Raw genomic sequence first — 18,369 nt, forward strand, 5'->3', positions numbered from 1 at the left:
CTGCCACCTCGTTGAATTTATTTATTCAACAGGATTTTTTTAGGAACTAAAAGAACCTTAGGATTTTCTACATATAGGATCATGTCATCTGCAAACAGAGATAATTTTACTTATTCTTTTCTTAATTTGGATAAATTTAATTTATTTGTTTTGACTAATTTCTCTAGGTAGGACTTCCAGTTCCATGGTGAGTAAAAGTGGTGAGATTGGACATCCTTGGCTTGTTTCTGATCTTAGAGGAAAAGCTTTCAGTTCTTCATCTTTGAGTTTGGTGTTAGCTGCATTTTTTTTTTTTCATATATGATCTTGATCATGTTGAGGTAATTTTCTTCTACTCCTTGTTTGTTGAGTTTTTTTATTATAAAGTGGGGCTGAATTTTGTCAAATACTTTTTTGGTATCTATTGAGATGATCATATGATTTTTATTCTTCTGTTAATGTGACATATCATATAGATAGATTCATACATTGAGTCGTGCTTGCATTTCAGGGATAAATCCTGCTCGAATGTGATGTATGATAGTTTCAATTTGTTGTTCAATTAAGTTTGGTAGTGTTTTGTTGAAGATTTAAAAATTTATATTTATTAGAGTTATTGGCTTACAGCTTTCTTTTTTTATAGTGTCTTTGTCTGGCTTTGATATCAGGATAATGTTGCCTTCATAAAATGAGTTTGGAAGTATTCCCTCCTTTTCAATTTTTTGGAAGAGTTTGAGAAAGATTGACATTACTTCGTCTTTAAAAGTTTGGTAGAATTGACCAGTAAAGCCCTCTAGTCTTGAGCTTTTCTTTTCTGGGAGGTTTTTGAATATGGATTCGATCTTCTTATTCATCACTATACATTCAGATTTTCTATTTTTTAATGATTCACTCTTGATACTTGTATGTCTTTAGGAATTTATCAACTTCTTCTTGGTTATCTGTAAGTCTCCTAGGCTTTCTTAATGCTTTTTATTCTTTTGTCTTTTTACTTCTCTTACTGAATAATTTCAAATGACAGTTCTTCAAGTTCACCGATTTTTTTTTCTTCTGCTTGATCAAGTCTGCTGTTGGACCACTCTAGTAAATGTTTTGGTTCAATTATTGTATTTTTCAGCACCAGAATTTCTATCTGACTTTTTCTATATTTCCCTTTTTTTTTTTTTTGGCTGATATTCTAATTTTGATTATGTATCTTTTTTTCTGAGCTCACTAAGCATCTTTATGGCTGTTATTTTTTGATTCTTTGTCAAGTATCTTATAGGCTTTCATTTATTTAGGGTTCATTTATTTTGATTCTTTGATTGGGCCATGCTTTCCTATTTCTTCATGTGTCTTGTAACTTTGTGCTGGGATTTGCACATTAAAAACAAAAAAACAAAACAAAACAAAACAACAACAACAGAAAAAAAAAAAAACAGTCGCTTCTCCCAGTCTTTATAGAATGGCTTTAGACAGAGAAAGACCTTTCCTAGTCAGCCCGGCTAAAGATCCCAGAGGCCTCTCAAACTTTTTCTGTGGATGCATCTTTTCTGGATTTGTTCAAGTACATTCTCAGTTAGAGGCATTTGCTGGTTTTTCTTCTTTTTTTCAGGATCTCTTAATTTCTTGCATCCTTGGTCTCTCTTTGTGGTATTTCAGGTTCTCTGGCTTTTAAGCAAGTCACCCAGTTCTTTTTCATTTGCAGTGATCTTCTGTCATCTGGAGTACGCTGGGTCACATCAGCACTCTGAGACAAGAGAGACAGAAACCAGTCCTTTAGGCAACACCTACAAATCCTGCACATTGGATGGATATTTCAGTCTTCTCTTGCTTTCTCCAACGAGAAGCCAGGAGTTGACAGTTTTCCCCCAATTGTACTATATCAAGCTATGGGCTCAATGGCAAGTGAGGGGTTGTGGCAAGTGGGTGCCACAAATTTTCTTACTGACTTTGATGCAGTTGGTTTTGCCCTGACCTGGGGTGCAAGGGCCTCTCAGTTTCTTTGGATTTCTTACAAAGGGAATTGGTCCATGTGTTGTGGAATTGGTTTCTCTGTGGGGAAAGGGGGCATCCTGGATTTTCTATTCTGTTATCTTGCTTATGTCATCTCCCTCGCCACTCTTTAAAATGACAAATACTTACCCTTTGTTAATAATATTCTTTTAAAAAAAATTTAAATGCTGTTCAAGCACAGTAGCGAGAATGGGGAAAAGAGTAGAACAAGGAGTTTGATCTGTAACTGACTGTGAATTAACTGAGATAGCTCACTGCCTTCAGAAGAGTCTGCCCACTGCATTGCTAAGAGGAGTGGCTCTCTACTATTCTCTTTGTACTACTTGTCTTGGGTTGGGTTCCCCCAGAAGCAGATGGAGATTTGAATCACATAACTTATTTCGAACATAGTGCCAAGAAACACTAGAGGAGGAATGAGGAAATAAGATTGAAAAGGAAAAAGAACCAACACAGTGAGTGTTAATGAGCAGGTTACCCCTCTGGGCAACTATGGGTGATTTCTGACAAGCGCCTCTGAGAGGTAGTGCCAAACATGCCTCAGTGTGGTTCCACCCAAGAGGTAAAGTAGCCTGGGGTATTGTTCTCCAACTTCCATCATTAAAAGGACTACCCCTGGGAATGGTATATTCCTTGTCCCTCTGGCCTGCACCACTCCTGGGCTGAGTCCTCTAAATCCAGTAGGGGAAAATTCACAGGTGCTTGTCTTAGGAAGCAATCAATATTCAAAGAATTGTGAGTTCAGAGGGAACATGGATAACACCCTGTCAGTGTCTGCTCTTCTGGGCTGGCTGTTGCAAATGGCATGCATTTGGATCCTGCAATCCCATATCACCAGATGCTAGAACAGCATCCAGGAAGAATTTGAGGTATTCTAGGAATTCTTAGAAGGTCAGGCAGAGAGAGAGTTTTGGAAATGAGAGCTTAAGCATTTCTTTGGAGAAATCACTAGAGCCTGGTGGAGTTATAGATTCATATGTTCCCTGCATTAAGTTCCCAAGATTGTAGGTTACATTGAATGACAGTCCCATGAAAATCAGTACTGAGAACAGAAAGATTCCCTGTGGAATGGCTTCAACTCAAAGCAGTATTAGCACTCTCAGCATTACCACTCTCATCTAAGCCACTATCTTCCTCCCAGCTTATTGCCATAGTGTCCTCAATAGTCTCCTTGCTTTTTCTGCAAACCCATCCAATCCCTCTTTGCCTCTCCACGCTGCCCAGTTATTCTCTACACAGTAGCCAGAGAGGACTATCTAGCCCTAAGTCGGATTATGTTGTTCATTTGCTTATAACACACCAGTGGCTTTCTATCTCACTCAGAGAAAAAACTCTAAGGTCCTTTCAGTGGTTTACAGGTCTCTGTATAATCAGCTCCTGCCTCCTCACCTCTGAGGTGACTTAGACCCAGCTGACTTAGCTGGGTGTGGTGGCGGGCACCTGTAGTCCCAGCTACTCGGGAGGCTGAGGCAGGAGAATGGCGTGAACCCCGGAGGCAGAGCTTGCAGTGAGCCCAGATCGCGCCACTGCACTGCGGCGTGGGTGACAGAGCGAGACTCTGTCTCAAAAAAAAAAGGTGGCTTCTTTGCTGTCCCAAGACCATACCATGTGTATTCTCTCCTTGGAGCCTTTCCACTTGCCATTTCCTCTCCCTGGAATACTTCTTCCCACACCCACGTGGATTGCTTTCTTACTTTCTTCAGGTCTCTGCTCAGATATTGGCTTTTATGGTTACTCTGCATGAAATAATTCTTTATTCCTACTTCACAGCTTCATTTTTCTCCATAGCAATTTTTATTACTTATTTCTACAGCTAGAAATGTAAACTCCACAAGGACTCGAATTCTGTTGATTATATTCACTACTACATCTCCAGTGCTTAGAACAGTGCCTCACTTTCAAGAAGCAATCAATGATTCAATAAATATTTGCTGAATAAATGAATGAGAGTGTTAATACATGGACGTGGTTGGACAGAAACTGAAGTGTACCCAGGGGAAAGTAGCCAGGCCAGGGAAGTCTAAACCATAAGAAATTGTTGTTGACTTCGAATCGTAGTTAATTTTCCTTTCTTACTCCTTATAATTTATAGTATACGGGGATGCTGAATTTGGAGAACAGAAAGCGTGGTAAGTGACTTCAGATTTTGAGGGACTAGTTTATGAAGAGGAGGATGAAGTTATTCCATGAATTACAAAAGCCAGGACCCCAGATCACAGGACATAAACTACAGAGAAACATATTTTTGAAGTCAATGGAGGAAAGAGCTCTCTAACCATTTGTACTTCCTAGGCCGAGCGCGGTGGCTCACGCCTGTAATCCCAGCACTTTGGGAGGCCGAGACGGGCGGATCACGAGGTCAGGAGATCGAGACCATCCTGTCTAGCACGGTGAAACCCCATCTCTACTAAAAAATACAAAAAACTAGCCGGGCGAGGTGGCGGGCGCCTGTAGTCCCAGCTACTCGGGAGGCTGAGGCAGGAGAATGGCATAAACCTGGGAGGCGGAGCTTGCAGTGAGCTGAGATCCGGCCACTGCACTCCAGCCTGGGCGACAGAGCGAGACTCCGTCTCAAAAAAAAAAAAAAAAAAAAAAAAGGAATGGACTGCCTTTCTATAGGTAATGAGTCCCCCATCATCAGAGGTGTTTAAGCAGAGTAGAAAGTAGAAGTGAGATCCAGAAGATCTCTGAAGACTCTGTCAACCTTGAAATTCTAGAATTCCATAAACATGAGAGAGAAGCAAAAGTGTCTCTCGTAAAGCATCCCACTACAGTGTGAATGCCATTTACTGAATATTTATCTCCTATAACATTTTTTTCATACAACTGGAGAGTATTCTATTATCTGAAAGACTCAAACAAGCCCTGCCCCCACCTTTTTTTTTCAAGCACATACCCAATGTTGGACATTTCTTTTAAATTTTTCACACTAAAAACAGAATTTGACCTTAGTTGGTTTCTGCCCTGAAGGGACATCCTAGCAACGGTGTTCAAGCAGATACAGGCTCAGGGGAAACTGAGAGTGGGTTTTAAAAAAATACTGTTTCTTGGCTGGGCACCGTGGCTCACACCTATAATCCCAGCACTTTGGGAGGCTGAGGTGGGCAGATCACGAGGTCAGATCAAGACCATCCTGGCTAACACGGTGAAACCTCGTATCTACTAAACATACAAAAAATTAGCTGGGTGTGGTGGCGGGCACCTGTAGTCCCAGCTACTCGGGAGGCTGAGGCAGGAGAATGGCGTGAACCCCGGAGGCAGAGCTTGCAGTGAGCCCAGATCGCGCCACTGCACTGCGGCCTGGGTGACAGAGCGAGACTCTGTCTCAAAAAAAAAAAAAAAAAAAAAAAAATATATATATATATATATATATATGTGTGTGTGTGTGTGTGTGTTTGTATATATTTATATATTTACTGTTTTTTAGATCCAACCCTTTGTCTGTGTTGAACATCACACATGCAATGGTTAAGCCCCAAATATATCATGATGGAGTAATAACAGGAGAGAGATATTTGGGCTCTGAGTTTCCACCATGTCTCCTAGGTCAGAGCTTCTTATATTTTATGTGCACACAATCATTGGGGTTTGTCTGTCACAATGAAAATTCTAATATATTAGGTCTGTATTGGGGTCTGAGTTTTTGTATTTCTGATAAGCTCTTGAGGGAAACTAGTCAGTTGACCACTTTGTGAATATCACAGTCCTAGTTCATATTCCTTATGGGGCTGTCTATGAAATTGTCTCTATTTGGAGTCAGAAGCAGAAAATCTCATCCAAAGCCTAAAAACATTCTGAATCATTATGATGTTTACTTTGCATCAAGAAAAGCAAAGACAAGTGGTTACTAATGAAAATAAGCTGTTGAAGGGAACTGCCAATTAGATAGAAACAATTCCGCTTGCATCTCACATCAAGGACAAAATTAATCATGCATGCTATTTCCAACAAAAATGCTTTAAGTAAATTATTTAGTATTTATATTTTGTAGTGGTGCATGCCTAATAAAATCAGTGGTTGCAGGGCATGGTTAACCAGCATCATTCAGAATCTAGACCTGCTGCACTACTATAGAACTTGGTGTTTGGAAAATCCTGACCTTTTTGGAGAAGGGGCAGAGGTTTTCACTATCGTTTCTCTGTGGCATCCCAAATTGTGACCTGGCTATTTGTAGTTATCTAATACAGGCTTGTTAAAGGTCTGTGTTCTTAGACAGAAGCCCTGAACTCACTTCTGCTGGAACAGTTCATCACAATGTATGGCAATTTCCTCTTTGTTTGTTTCTTCCCTTCTAAGGTGGGAATGACAGGGACAGTGTCTTGTTCACAGCACATGTAAATATTAAGAAACTAAAGACAGTTAGTTGGGCATGGTGGCTCGCGTCTGTAATTCCAGCACTTTGGGAGACCAATGTGGGCAGATCACGAGGTCAGGAGTTCAAGACCAGCCTGTCCAACATGGTGAAACCCAGTCTCTACTAAAAATATAAAAATTAGCCAGGAGTGGTAACTTGCACCTGTAGTCCCAGGTACTCAGGAGGCTGAGGCAGGAGAATGGCTTGAACCTGGGAGGCGGAGGTTGCAGTGAGCTGAGATCGCGCCATTGCACTCCAGCCTGGGCAACAAGAGCAAAACTCTGTCTCAAAAAAAAAAAAAAAAAAAAAAAAAAAAAAGAAATGAAAGACATATTTTTTAGATAGAAAGAGTGACACTTTCTTGAGAAGAAGTTCCATCTGCCAGCCCTGATCATATTGTCATCTGCCTTGCAGAATTCACCTGAAACTTTCTCCACTGGCAGACAGATCTTCCTGCATCAGGTCCGGTGCTGCCCCTGACATGAAATGCTCAAGATTTCTAGACATTAAAACACTCTGAAGAATTGAAAGGTAATTCAAAAAGGAAAAATAATGACTGTCCTCAACATGTGTGTGTGTGCATATATGTGCAAATGTCGGTGAATTTCCAATGTTAGTAGAATGTAGGAAATAAATATTCTCATATAATGCTGGATGGACTATGAAATATACTTACATTACTGAAGTGTGATTTGACAAACAAGGTCAAAATCCTGTAAATTTTACATTCTATTTGATGCAGCAGTTGAATTTCCAAAAATTAGTTTTGAGAAAATTATTCTAGTTGTAGGCAAATATTATTTTGCAAAAAATAAGTAGAAACAATTAAGTATTCAACAGTAGGGAGTTAATTTAACAGATCATTAGGCATCAATGTAATGGAATACCATTCATCCATTAAAATGATGAATAAGAATATTTAATGACAAAGAGAAATATTGACAATACATTGTTAAGTAAAGTAGAAGTAAAGCTGTATTGAAAATGTGAACCCTACTTTAAAGACTGGAAGTTTATATGTAAAAAAATAATAGTGGTTATCCTTGAGTTTAGGTATTATGGACAATTTAAAATTCTATTCCTGCTTTTTGTGCATTTTCGTATTTTTATCAATAAACATATTTTACTTCTGAAATCAGAAAGAAGTGTTAATAAAAGAACGAACTCCCTTACAGATGAAAGTAGCATTGTTGTCATTATTAAAAATGAGCAGATGCTAATGTTAATAATTGTTCTAGTTAAGGTCATGTTTTAAGTACGGTTAATAACTATTCTTTTTCTCTGTTAAAATGGGTCTTTTAAAGTTTTTACAAAAGTACACAAAGAAACATGTTGAACAATACTTTAGTAGTCTAGATATAAAAATATGTCTCTTTATATTTGTAAAAATAGACCAAATTATGCTGTGGTAACAAACACCCCTGAACCTCAGTGTTTTTAAATACGAAGGCTTACTTCTCATTTGGGATAAATTTCTTTTTTTTTTTTGAGACCGACTTTCACTCTTTGTTGCTCAGACTGGAGTGCAGTGGCTCGATCTCTGCTCACTGCCACCTCTGCCTACCAGGTTCAAGAGATTCTCCTGTCTCAGCCTCCTGAGTAGCTAGTATTACAGGTGCCCTCCACCATGCCTGGCTAATTTTTGTATTTTCAGTAGAGATGGAGTTTTACCATGTTGGCCAGGCTGGCCTCGAACTCCTGACCTTAGGTGATCCACCTGCCTTGGCCTCCCAAAGTGCTAGGATTATAGGCGTGAGCCACCATGCCCGGCCCATTCTGGATAAATTTCTATTGTGGAATTTTGAATGAAGGTGGGGAAGTGGGAGATCAGCCCATCTTGGTCACTCAGTGATCCACTGTCTTGAGTGTTGTCAGAAACTGACACAGTTAAATGAAAGGCAACAGAATCTCATACTGGTTCAGAAATGACATAAGATGTGTTTGCTCACAACACATTGGCCAAAATTAGCTATGTGATCCCATAAATCATAAATGGCCAGGAAGATGGAAAGTCAGAAATATTTGGTGAATAGCATTCATAATTTTCTTCTTTCTTGACTTGAACAGTGGGTCTACAACTAAAATCTGAAGACTAGAAGTTTGTGATCTGGCAATTACCTTGAGAAAAGCTGAAACAATTAGCATAAGCAAAGAAAAAGAGATGCAACAGAGAAAATATTGAGCATATTTCTAGAGGAGCTTAAATTTCCTGCATTTCTCTTTCCTCACTATGATTAACATGAAATTCTATAGGCTGCTCTTTGATAATGTGATTCACTTCAGTGATTACAATTAAAAACTGTAGTGTTTTATGTATTTTGAAAGATACCTCTATTCCTCTGCCCACCAGCAGGGTTATACAATGTTTTATCCATTTATTTCCAACAGAAGCCACATGTTTACCATGCTGGTAATCTTCTGCAGACATGTCTTGCTGCTTCAAAATGGTATCATGCGGTATTATTATAGTTCCTATTATAGAACCGTCCTCCTATGGCTCATTTTAAGTTTTGTCTATTCTGAATTCTCTATAGGGAGTTTTGTTTTAAAACGAATCTTCCCAGTTAACAAGGACTGGGTTAAAGTAAGAAATGTAATGACTGTTCTATTGTAAGGTAAAAATAGTCTTACAAATATCTGAACCAGTAAGCCAATCTAATTAATTAATCTAATATAATTACTTAATTGGAGTAGCCAAAAGCAGTATGCAGAGATTAGGACACAAACGTGGTCTAACTGTGTAGCAGCTGGATCTGAGGTTTTCCAGCGAGCTCAAGTAGGATTCCAGATGTTCCTGTCCAATCCCAGGATGTGAAATGTCAACTGATGTCAACCCTGCCAAAAGATGTTATTTCTTTAGTGCTGGAATATCTCCCATCAGTTAGTCTCCAATGAAAGTGATGAGTGATTCTCATTTGCCATTTTTTTTCCCTTTCAGGAATGATCCTGAGAAAGCAAAACACACCAATAGCAGGTAGCAAATGAAATAAAAATTGCTTAGCTTGATGCCATGTAAATTCTATTTTCTTTGCATTCTGGTCAATATAAAATGCAATATTAATGGATAAATTAAAAAGCTTTTATGACTCCAGAGAGGATCACTGGAGTACTAGTCATAAATGGCTAGCGGTTTTAAAAGAGTAAGGATTTGAAGCTTACAATACCAGCCAGATATAGTAGAAAGGTCATGGGTATTTGAATGAGACATGTAGTAGCATTTCAACCATATATCATTAGTTCAGAACTTTCTTATGAGCTCCAGACCTTCATTATGAGTAATTGTCCCACAGGTAGTACACATTCAACATGTCTTAAGTGGAACTCATGTTTCCCTTTAAACTTTGTCTCCCCTTCCTCCCACTGTTTCTTTTCCTACTGTGGTGGCTGTGGGAGTGAGAACACTTAAACCAATGTGGGCAATAATCTTGATTCTTTCTTGCCATCAGATCCAATCAGACTCTATGGCAGACACTCACAGTTACCTACCCAATATCCATTCTTCCCGTCTTTCCTACTCAGAACACTGATTTTGTTTAAGTGCAGTAATATAATCCAATAAAAATACTCACCCCTTGAGACTCGGGGTGATCACATAACCCGCTATCGGCCAGTGGGATAAGAGTGGAAGTCTCTTAGAACTTTTGAGAATCCGTTTTCCTGATATTAAATAACAGACTAAGCTAGTTCAAATTTTTTGCCTTCCTCTTTCCCATTTCCTTTCCTGAGGGCAGAAACAATGCCTGCAGAATCAATGCCTGAAGATAGAACACCCATTTTTCAACCATGAAGATAAGAGCCACATGCTTTAGATGATAGAGCAGGAAGCTAGGAAGAACCTAATCTTTGATGGCTTCCTTGAGTAGACACAGATTCTTGGACAGTCTATAGCCAGACTTTTGTAATGTAAGAAAACTAAAACTCTTATTTGGTTGAGCCATTGCAGTGGGCTTCTATTACATGAAACCAAATGCAGTTTGCTATGGTTTGAATATTGGTCTGCTCCAAAACTCTTCTTAAAATGCAATCCCCAATGTTGGCAGTATTGAAAGTTATGGTTGTTAAGAGGCGATTGGGTCATGAAGGCTTAGCCTTCCTGGGAGTGGAATTGGTGGCTTTATAAGAAGATGAAGAAAAATCTGAGGTAGCATACTCAGCTCCCTTGTCATGGGATGTCCTGTACCACTTTGGGACTCTGCAGACTAGCAAGAAGGTCCTCACCAGATAAGGTCCCTTAACCTTGGACTTCCTAGCCTCCAGAACTGTAAGAAATAAATTTCCTTTCTTCATTACCCAATTTTAGGTATTCTGTTATAAACAACAAAAAATGAACTGAAGCACAACCCTAACTACACAACTCCCATGTTTGTTATCTTTACCTATGCAATGTCTCTTAGATCTCTCTGCTTCTGTACATCCCCACTGTCATTTCTTCGGTTTAGATCATTATTCCCTTTTTCCAGAGTTACTGCAATAGCCTCCTAGTTATACTTTCTGCCATCAGTACTGTTCTTTTCCGGGATTGTCCTTAATGTGGCCAGAGTGTTCAAAAAATGCAATATTAATCTTTTATGCCTTGCTTAGAGCAGTTCAGTGTTTCCTCATGACTTTGTACATAAACCTGAACTCTTCATCATGACTTACAGGACCCTGTACACCTTCATAACCTCATCTCTTGTCGCTCTCTGCCTTGAACTCTGTACTCAAGCCATGTTTAACTTCTGATTCCTTAAATACATCATATTATTTCTGTTTTTGGATTTTTGCAACTGCAGGTCCTCACTTACTTTCTTGTCTTCTGATTGGCTAACTCCTACTTACTCTATAGTCCTCAGTAGCTGGATACACCGGGGGATACTCATTTAATGAGATGGAGAAGACTCAAGAAAGAAGCATTTGGTTTTAAATGTGTTAAGTTTGGAATATTGATTAACGATCTAAGTTGAGAGGTCCAGGATACAGTTCAATATAGGAGTTGGAAGCTGAGAGGAAAAGTCACAGCTGGAGATACACCTTCAGGAGTCATCAACATCAAGATTGTATTAGAAAACATGGAAAGAATGAGAGCAGTTGGTGAAGGAATAGAGATAAGAAGGGTGCAGGACCAAGCAACACTTGGTGGTCTAGGGAAGGGGCAACTGTCAAAGGACAGTCCTTAGTCTACTGCATTGTAGTTTTTGTTGTTGGTTTCTTTCTACCAGTATCTAGAACTGGACTCCAAACTCCACGAAAGTAGTGTGCATATCTGTTTGGTTTACCATTTTATCCTTGGTGTCTGGCAAAATGCCTGCTATATAGTAGCCATTCAGTGTAACTTTCTTCAAGGAAATAATAGACATGAATTCAACTCCTGCCTACATTGTTAACTGGAGAACCTGTACACCTTGTTTCTTATTTCTCTAAGAATACTAAAATAGTTTTTAAGAATCTTTTCAGTTCTAAAATCCTGATTCTTGAGTGCCTGTGTTCTATACCCAGCAAGCCAATATCCCAGATTTCTGCATCTATCCTGTGATTTGGGATTAGTAAATGTATCCACTGGTACGTTAGAAAGTGAAAGGTTTTGATGTGGCTTCTGATATATACTTTTTCCTCTAGGCTACTAGTGTCCTCTTCTCTAAAGTGAGGGATTTTGACTGTAGCATGTCTACAGCCCCTCATAACTTAAAAATTCTGCATTCCATTGTAGGGGAGGCTAAAAATCGCACTACCTATCTTAGTCCTTATGTGGGATCTTTGGCTGTGTCTAGTAACTAGATTGATGCAACACAGACTGACCAGAGAAAAGCATACAAGCTTTATTAATTTCACACGTACATGGGGATCTTCACAAGAGAGCAACATTTGAAGGAACAGTCAAAGCAAGATGCTTTCATACTTTGTAGACAAATAGTGATACATTCATGAAGAAATGACAGGACAAAGGGATCTCTAGGCTAGGAGCAGTAAATTCTAAGGGTGTCACTAGGAGATATATTGGGGGTGTAAATCTCGTGGAAGATAAGCGTTACGTCAGGGAGTTTGTTCAGGCCCACCGCAGAGACAATATCCTCTTTGGTGATCAGGGATTATTTTCTCACCCTAGTGTGGGGAAAGGCACCCCTCCTAAAGGAATTCTTAGGGCTTGCTGTAGGAAATGGCAGGTCAGATAGCTTTTTCTACAAGTACGGTTTCTCCAACATTTTCTGCATGAAATAATCAATATACAAAGCAGGCATATTTTGGGATGAAGTTTATTAGTCTGTTCACATGCTGCTAATAAATATATGCCCAAGACTGGGTAATTTATAAAGGAAAGAGGTTTAATTGACTCACAGCTCCACACAGCTGGGGAGGCCTCACAATCATGGTGGAGGGCGAAGGGGGAGCAAGACACGTCTTACATGGTGGCAGGTAAGGCAAGAGAGCTTGTGCAGGTGAACTCCTCTTTTTATAAAACCATCAGATCTTATGTGACTTATTTACTATGATGAGAACAGCACAGGAAAAGCCCATCCTCATGATTCAATTACCTCCCACCAGATCCCTCCTATGATTGTGGGAATTATGGTGGGAGCTGCAATTCAAGATGAGATTTAGGTGGGGACACAGCCAAATCATATCAGCATGTCCCTAGCTCCTTCACCATATATATTGGAAAGAATATTAATAAGAGCTAACTTGGATTTTCTGCCTTTTGTGGGCTTCATACTTTTCCAAGTCATTTGTGGAGATAATTTCTTTGAATTATCCTTTTATTATGGGCCTCATTGTATCTCCCCAACAATCTGTATGTTGAAGCTCTAACCCCCAGGACCTCAATGTGACTGGACTTGGAGGTAAGATCTTGTCTTAGACCATTTTTTAAATTGCTTATGTCAGAATTTATGAGACTAATTTATTTTTAAAAAGAAATTTATTTCTTATAGTTATGGAGGCTGGGAAGTCCCAGGTTGAGGGACTGCATCTGGCGAGGGCCTTGTTGCTGGTGAGGACACTCTGCAGAGTCCCAGGGTAGCTTGGGGCATCACATGTAAAGGACTGAGTGTGCCGGCTCAGGTCTCTCTTCCTCTTCTTATAAAGCCACCGGTCCCACTTTCATGATAATCTGTTGATCCATTAACCTATTAATCCATTAATCCATGAATAGATTAATCCATTTATGAGAGTATAGCCCTCATGATTAACTCTTAAAGGACCCACCTCTCCACACTCTCATGGTGGAAACGAAATTTCAGCAATGAGTCTTGTGGGGCACAAACATTCAACCTATCACAGGTCCTTAAAGAGGCAATTTAGTTAAAATAAGGTTATTAGGGCGAATCCTAATCTAATATGACTGGTGTCTTTAGAAGAAGAGATCAAGAGAGACAAAATAAGAAAATGAGAGAGAAAGGATGAGAGCAAGAGAGAGAGAGAAAGTGAGAGAGAGAGACCAGGCATGTGCACACACAAATCACTATGTGAACACATACGTGAGAAGGCAACCGTCTGAAAGCCAATGACAGAGGCCTCAAAGAAATGAAACCTGCTGACACCTCGATCTTGTACTTCTAGACTCCAGAACTGTCAGGAAATAAATTTCTGTTGTTTAAGCCACCCAATCTGTGACATTTTGTTATGTCAGCTCTAGCAAACTCAAGCACCACTTAATACATGTAAAAATCTCGTGAGTTCGATATTCTTTTCCTAACCACATTTACAGGTGAGGACACAGAGTTCAGTGAGGTGAAGTGATACAGTCAGCTCATGGTCTTAACCACTACACTCTAATTGAAGCAATGCAAGTGAAAGTGAAGTAAGAAAACCAAGCTTATAAGCCAATAATAACGAACACTTGTTGAACATTTGGTAGGCATAATTGTATGCACTTTATGTGTATGAATTTATTCTTCATAATACTAAACGTCAGTTATTGCTGAGTAACAAATTATCACATAAATCATAAATCATCAAACAATTGCTTAAACCACAAACATTTATTATATCGCAGCTTTTATGAGTCAAAAATCTGGTCAGATCTTGACTGGGTACCTCTTACTCTGAGCCACTCATAAAACTGTATTTGAGATCTCAGATGGAGGTGTAGTCCTTGCAGGGCCCTTGCAGGGCTCACACTGTGGTTGTTGGCAGGATTTACTTTCTTACAAACGATTGGACTGAGGGTCTCAGGTCATCCCTGGGTGTTGGCCAGAGGCCTCCCTCAGTTCCTTGCCATGTGTACCTCTCCACTGGATATCTCTCAACATGGAAGCTGGCTTTCATCAGAGCAAGCAAGAGAGAACAGAATGGAAGAGGAAGACAGAAGTTTCAGTCTTTGTGTAACCCAATCTCAGAAGTGATATCCCCTTGATTTTGCCATATTTCATTAATGAGAAGCATGTCATTAGGTCCAGCCTATACTTAAGGGGAGGTGAATATACAAGGACATGTATATTAGGAGGGTGGTGAAGAGGTTGTCTACTATGGATGAGCAAAGCAGAGGCACAGAAACGTCGAACAACATGCTGAAAGTCAAACAGCCAGTAAATGGCAAAGACAGGATTTGAACCCAGCTAGTAAACTCTGGGGCCCGTGTTCTTCAGCTTTATGCTACAATGCTTCACTATGCATAATACATCAAATGCTATCAGCAAGTATTGGGAAAAAACCTCTGGAGTAGTGGTAATGGATGAAATCCAGAGTTGCCCTGTACTATTGCAAAATCAGTTATTTTGTTGGGGGCTGAAGGGGGAGCAGTCTGTATCAGCAGTCAGCCAACCTTTTTTTTGTAAAGGGCTGTATAGTAAATATTTAAAGCATCGTCCATATGGTTTCTGTGGCCAGCTATTCAACTCTGCTGTTTTAGCTTGAAAGCAGACATAGATAGTAGTTAAATCAATGGGTGTGGTTGTGTTCCAGTGAAATTTTACTTACAAAAACAGGCAGCAGGCTGGATTTGCCTGCAGACTACAGTGTACCAACTCCTGGTCTGAATCACTGTGGGCACATAGATGTGCCAAGAAATTCTTAATGTTGTTAAAGCTAGGGTTACTTGCTTTATTGAGATCTCAGGAGTCACTGAACCAAAGAATGCAGCAGAAGCCATTTCAAAGCAATGGAAGCAAAGAAGGTCGATGTATTATTCCTTGGTCCCTATTCCCCTCAAGACACCCCTAGAGTGCATTTAGCCTTTGCCACTCTATGCGCCTTGAACAACTTGTTTCAATTTGGGGGAAGGAATGCCTCCTTGAATTTTCTTTTAGGCTTTCATTCTATTGTATTCTGGTTAGTTCCTTCTTTGCCCAATGCCTGAGTCCTTTTCCCTTCTTATCAATCTCCTTGCCCTAGGTCTGGTATTTTTCAGGTTGTTAACCTCTTTGCATTATACCCAAGGTTTCTCTTGTAGTTCCCATTATGTTCCCTTAGGTGGAAAGGATCAATTTTCCTGGGAGTTTCCTAAGTTTCCTAACTCCTGAAGAGGAATGCTCGAAAACTCTAGGTGACACCTTGGGCAGAGGCATATCATAGAACTTACCTAAAATTAAGAGTGAGCCCTGGACCCTAGTGAGTTCTAATTTTGAAAGATGGCTCTATCAAACAGACAGGATATAGGAAGCAACAGATGGAGTGGTTTGTCTCAATTGGGGAGCAAACTAAAAAATGTGAAGTTTCATAAAACCAAGCCCACTGGGTGACAATATATACCCTCACAAATGGTCCCCGATAAACTTTTAAAATATTATCTAAAAAGTCAGCTACTTGTGTCAGGGTTTCATCACATAGCAAACCAGTAATTCTACTTTTAGTGTGTTTTCTTTCTCACTGGAAAAAACTATCCTTTGGGAACAAAATATTTGCAGCCAATGCCTTAGTCTTTATATTCTGAGTCTTTATATATAATCTTTAATTTATATTAAACATATTATAAAATATTTAATATACTTTATATATTAAAGTTGCCGGTAGCAGCTTTAGTGGTGATATGATCAACAGTTCCCTAGCTCTTTGCCTAGGGCATTGTTAGTCTTTTATACATATTTATTTTATTTTATTTTGTGCCTTGGACCTCCTAACACTTAATAATATAATTTACTTTGATTACACTGCAGATGGGCCTCTCTCGGACTCTGTTTTAAAAATTAATGCATTTAATTTTAGTAGAAGTGTGCAACAAGACAGCAGGTGACTCAGCTAAGTGAGAGAAGGCTCCTAATTACACTTCTAAATCAAACTGTGCTCCAAGCGCCCTTCTGGGGTTAAGTACCACAGAAATCTAGGGCAATTGATGATTGCTGACTCAGTTTTCCCAAGCTGTAAAATGGGGAGGGGAGTATATTTTTATTCAAGACATCCTGAAGTTTCCAAATATTTAAAATGTATATTCACTACTCTTCCTAAAGCATAGTGTTTAGGGATGCTTAGCAATGAATGACTTCCTTTTTTTCCTCCGTAGGCAGTTTTCTCAATTCCACTCAGCATCACCTGCTGTTTTATTACACATTTTCTCATAATTGCTTTTGTGTAATCAGGGTTTGTAGGATAAATAAAAAAATGACTAGTCATATTTCAAGATACGGAATCCAGGGAGCACCTCAGCATTATTTTAGGATTATTTAAAAATGGATTAATTGCATCATTTTCTTCCTTCTCATAACAATATTTTCTCATTAGGCTGGATTTATTTATCACGTTGCTTTTTCACGTTGTAGTTTTTGCCATGAGAATGAATTATAGACCTTTTCAGAGAGACTTTTAAATGACTAGATGATTTCTTCACTGTGCCATTTGTAAGTGTCACAGTGATGAAGAAAGCAGCTTTATAATTTTTTCTGCATAATAAATTAAGATATGCTTTTGGGAAGGGTGTGGATCATGATTCAAGGAGCAGGGTCCAATTACTAAATTTCAAGAAGGAAAATGTTTAATTAAGATGAAGCCTTGATGATATATTTTGAGGGAAATGGCATTTTGGAGGCAGTTGATTTTGTTGATTAACATGTTTTAAAAATGTTTTGGCCACTTGGTTGGAAGTAGGATCTTTTAAGTCTGGAGTTCTAGGCAAGAAAATAAACATGAATGAATTCAGAGATGAACATGAGTTTACCATAAGAATACTTAACTAAGCACCACCCTGACTAATGGGGTCCCATCTCTACTAAAAATACAAAATGAGCTGGGCATGGTGTTGCATGTCTGTAATCCCAGCTGCTCGGGAGGCTGAGGCAGGAGAATTGCTTGAACCTGGGAGGTGGAGGTTGCAATGAGCTGAGATGGTACCACTGAATTCCAGCGTGGGTGACAGAGCAAGACTCCATCTCAACAAACACACAAACAAGCAAACAAACAAACAAACAAACAAAGCGAAAATGCTTTTGCTTAAAAATCCCAAAGCAGGCTCTTGATTTTAAAAGTGGTCCTGATAAGTAATTAGCATTCTGTTGTAGGGAATTGAAAATAGAGACAAAGATAATATGGAATTTTCTAAATAGAAGCCTTAAGAGTGGCGGAAATGGGAGTTAAAGAAAGAAGGTAATAATAGATTTAAAAAACATTTGAGGTTCGCTATGACCCAGAAGAAATGATGGGGGTTGAAAAGTTATGAAAAGAGGATTCATTAGAGACTTGCTCCCCAGAGTATAGTCCATGAGCTGGCAGGTGCCGTTGACATCACCTGGAGCTTGCTAGAAATGCACAGTCTTGGGCCTCACCAGAGACCAAACACATTTTCACAAGAATCTTTTGTGATGTATGTGCACATTCAGGTTTGAGAAGCACTGCTTTAGAGTAAGACTGAAAATATTTTTTCTTTACCAATAATGCTTCAGTATATAGGGTTCTATTTCCTTGACCATGTGCGGAGCCACACTATTTGATTCTACATTGAACAATACTTGCATAAGCGCCCACATGCAAATGCTGTTTTATAATTTTGAGTTGCTGCATAGGTGCACATATAGGCAGAATCTGTTGCACTTGAGGTTAGAGTTATGAAACAGAATGTAAAGGTCATATACATTGACAACTTAAAATAACAACAACAACAACAAAATGAGGGGTGAGAAGGGAAAGGGAGGTAAGGAAAAGGA

Source organism: Macaca mulatta, chromosome 5 (genome assembly GCF_049350105.2).
Source record: "Macaca mulatta isolate MMU2019108-1 chromosome 5, T2T-MMU8v2.0, whole genome shotgun sequence".
Lineage (NCBI taxonomy): Eukaryota > Metazoa > Chordata > Mammalia > Primates > Cercopithecidae > Macaca > Macaca mulatta.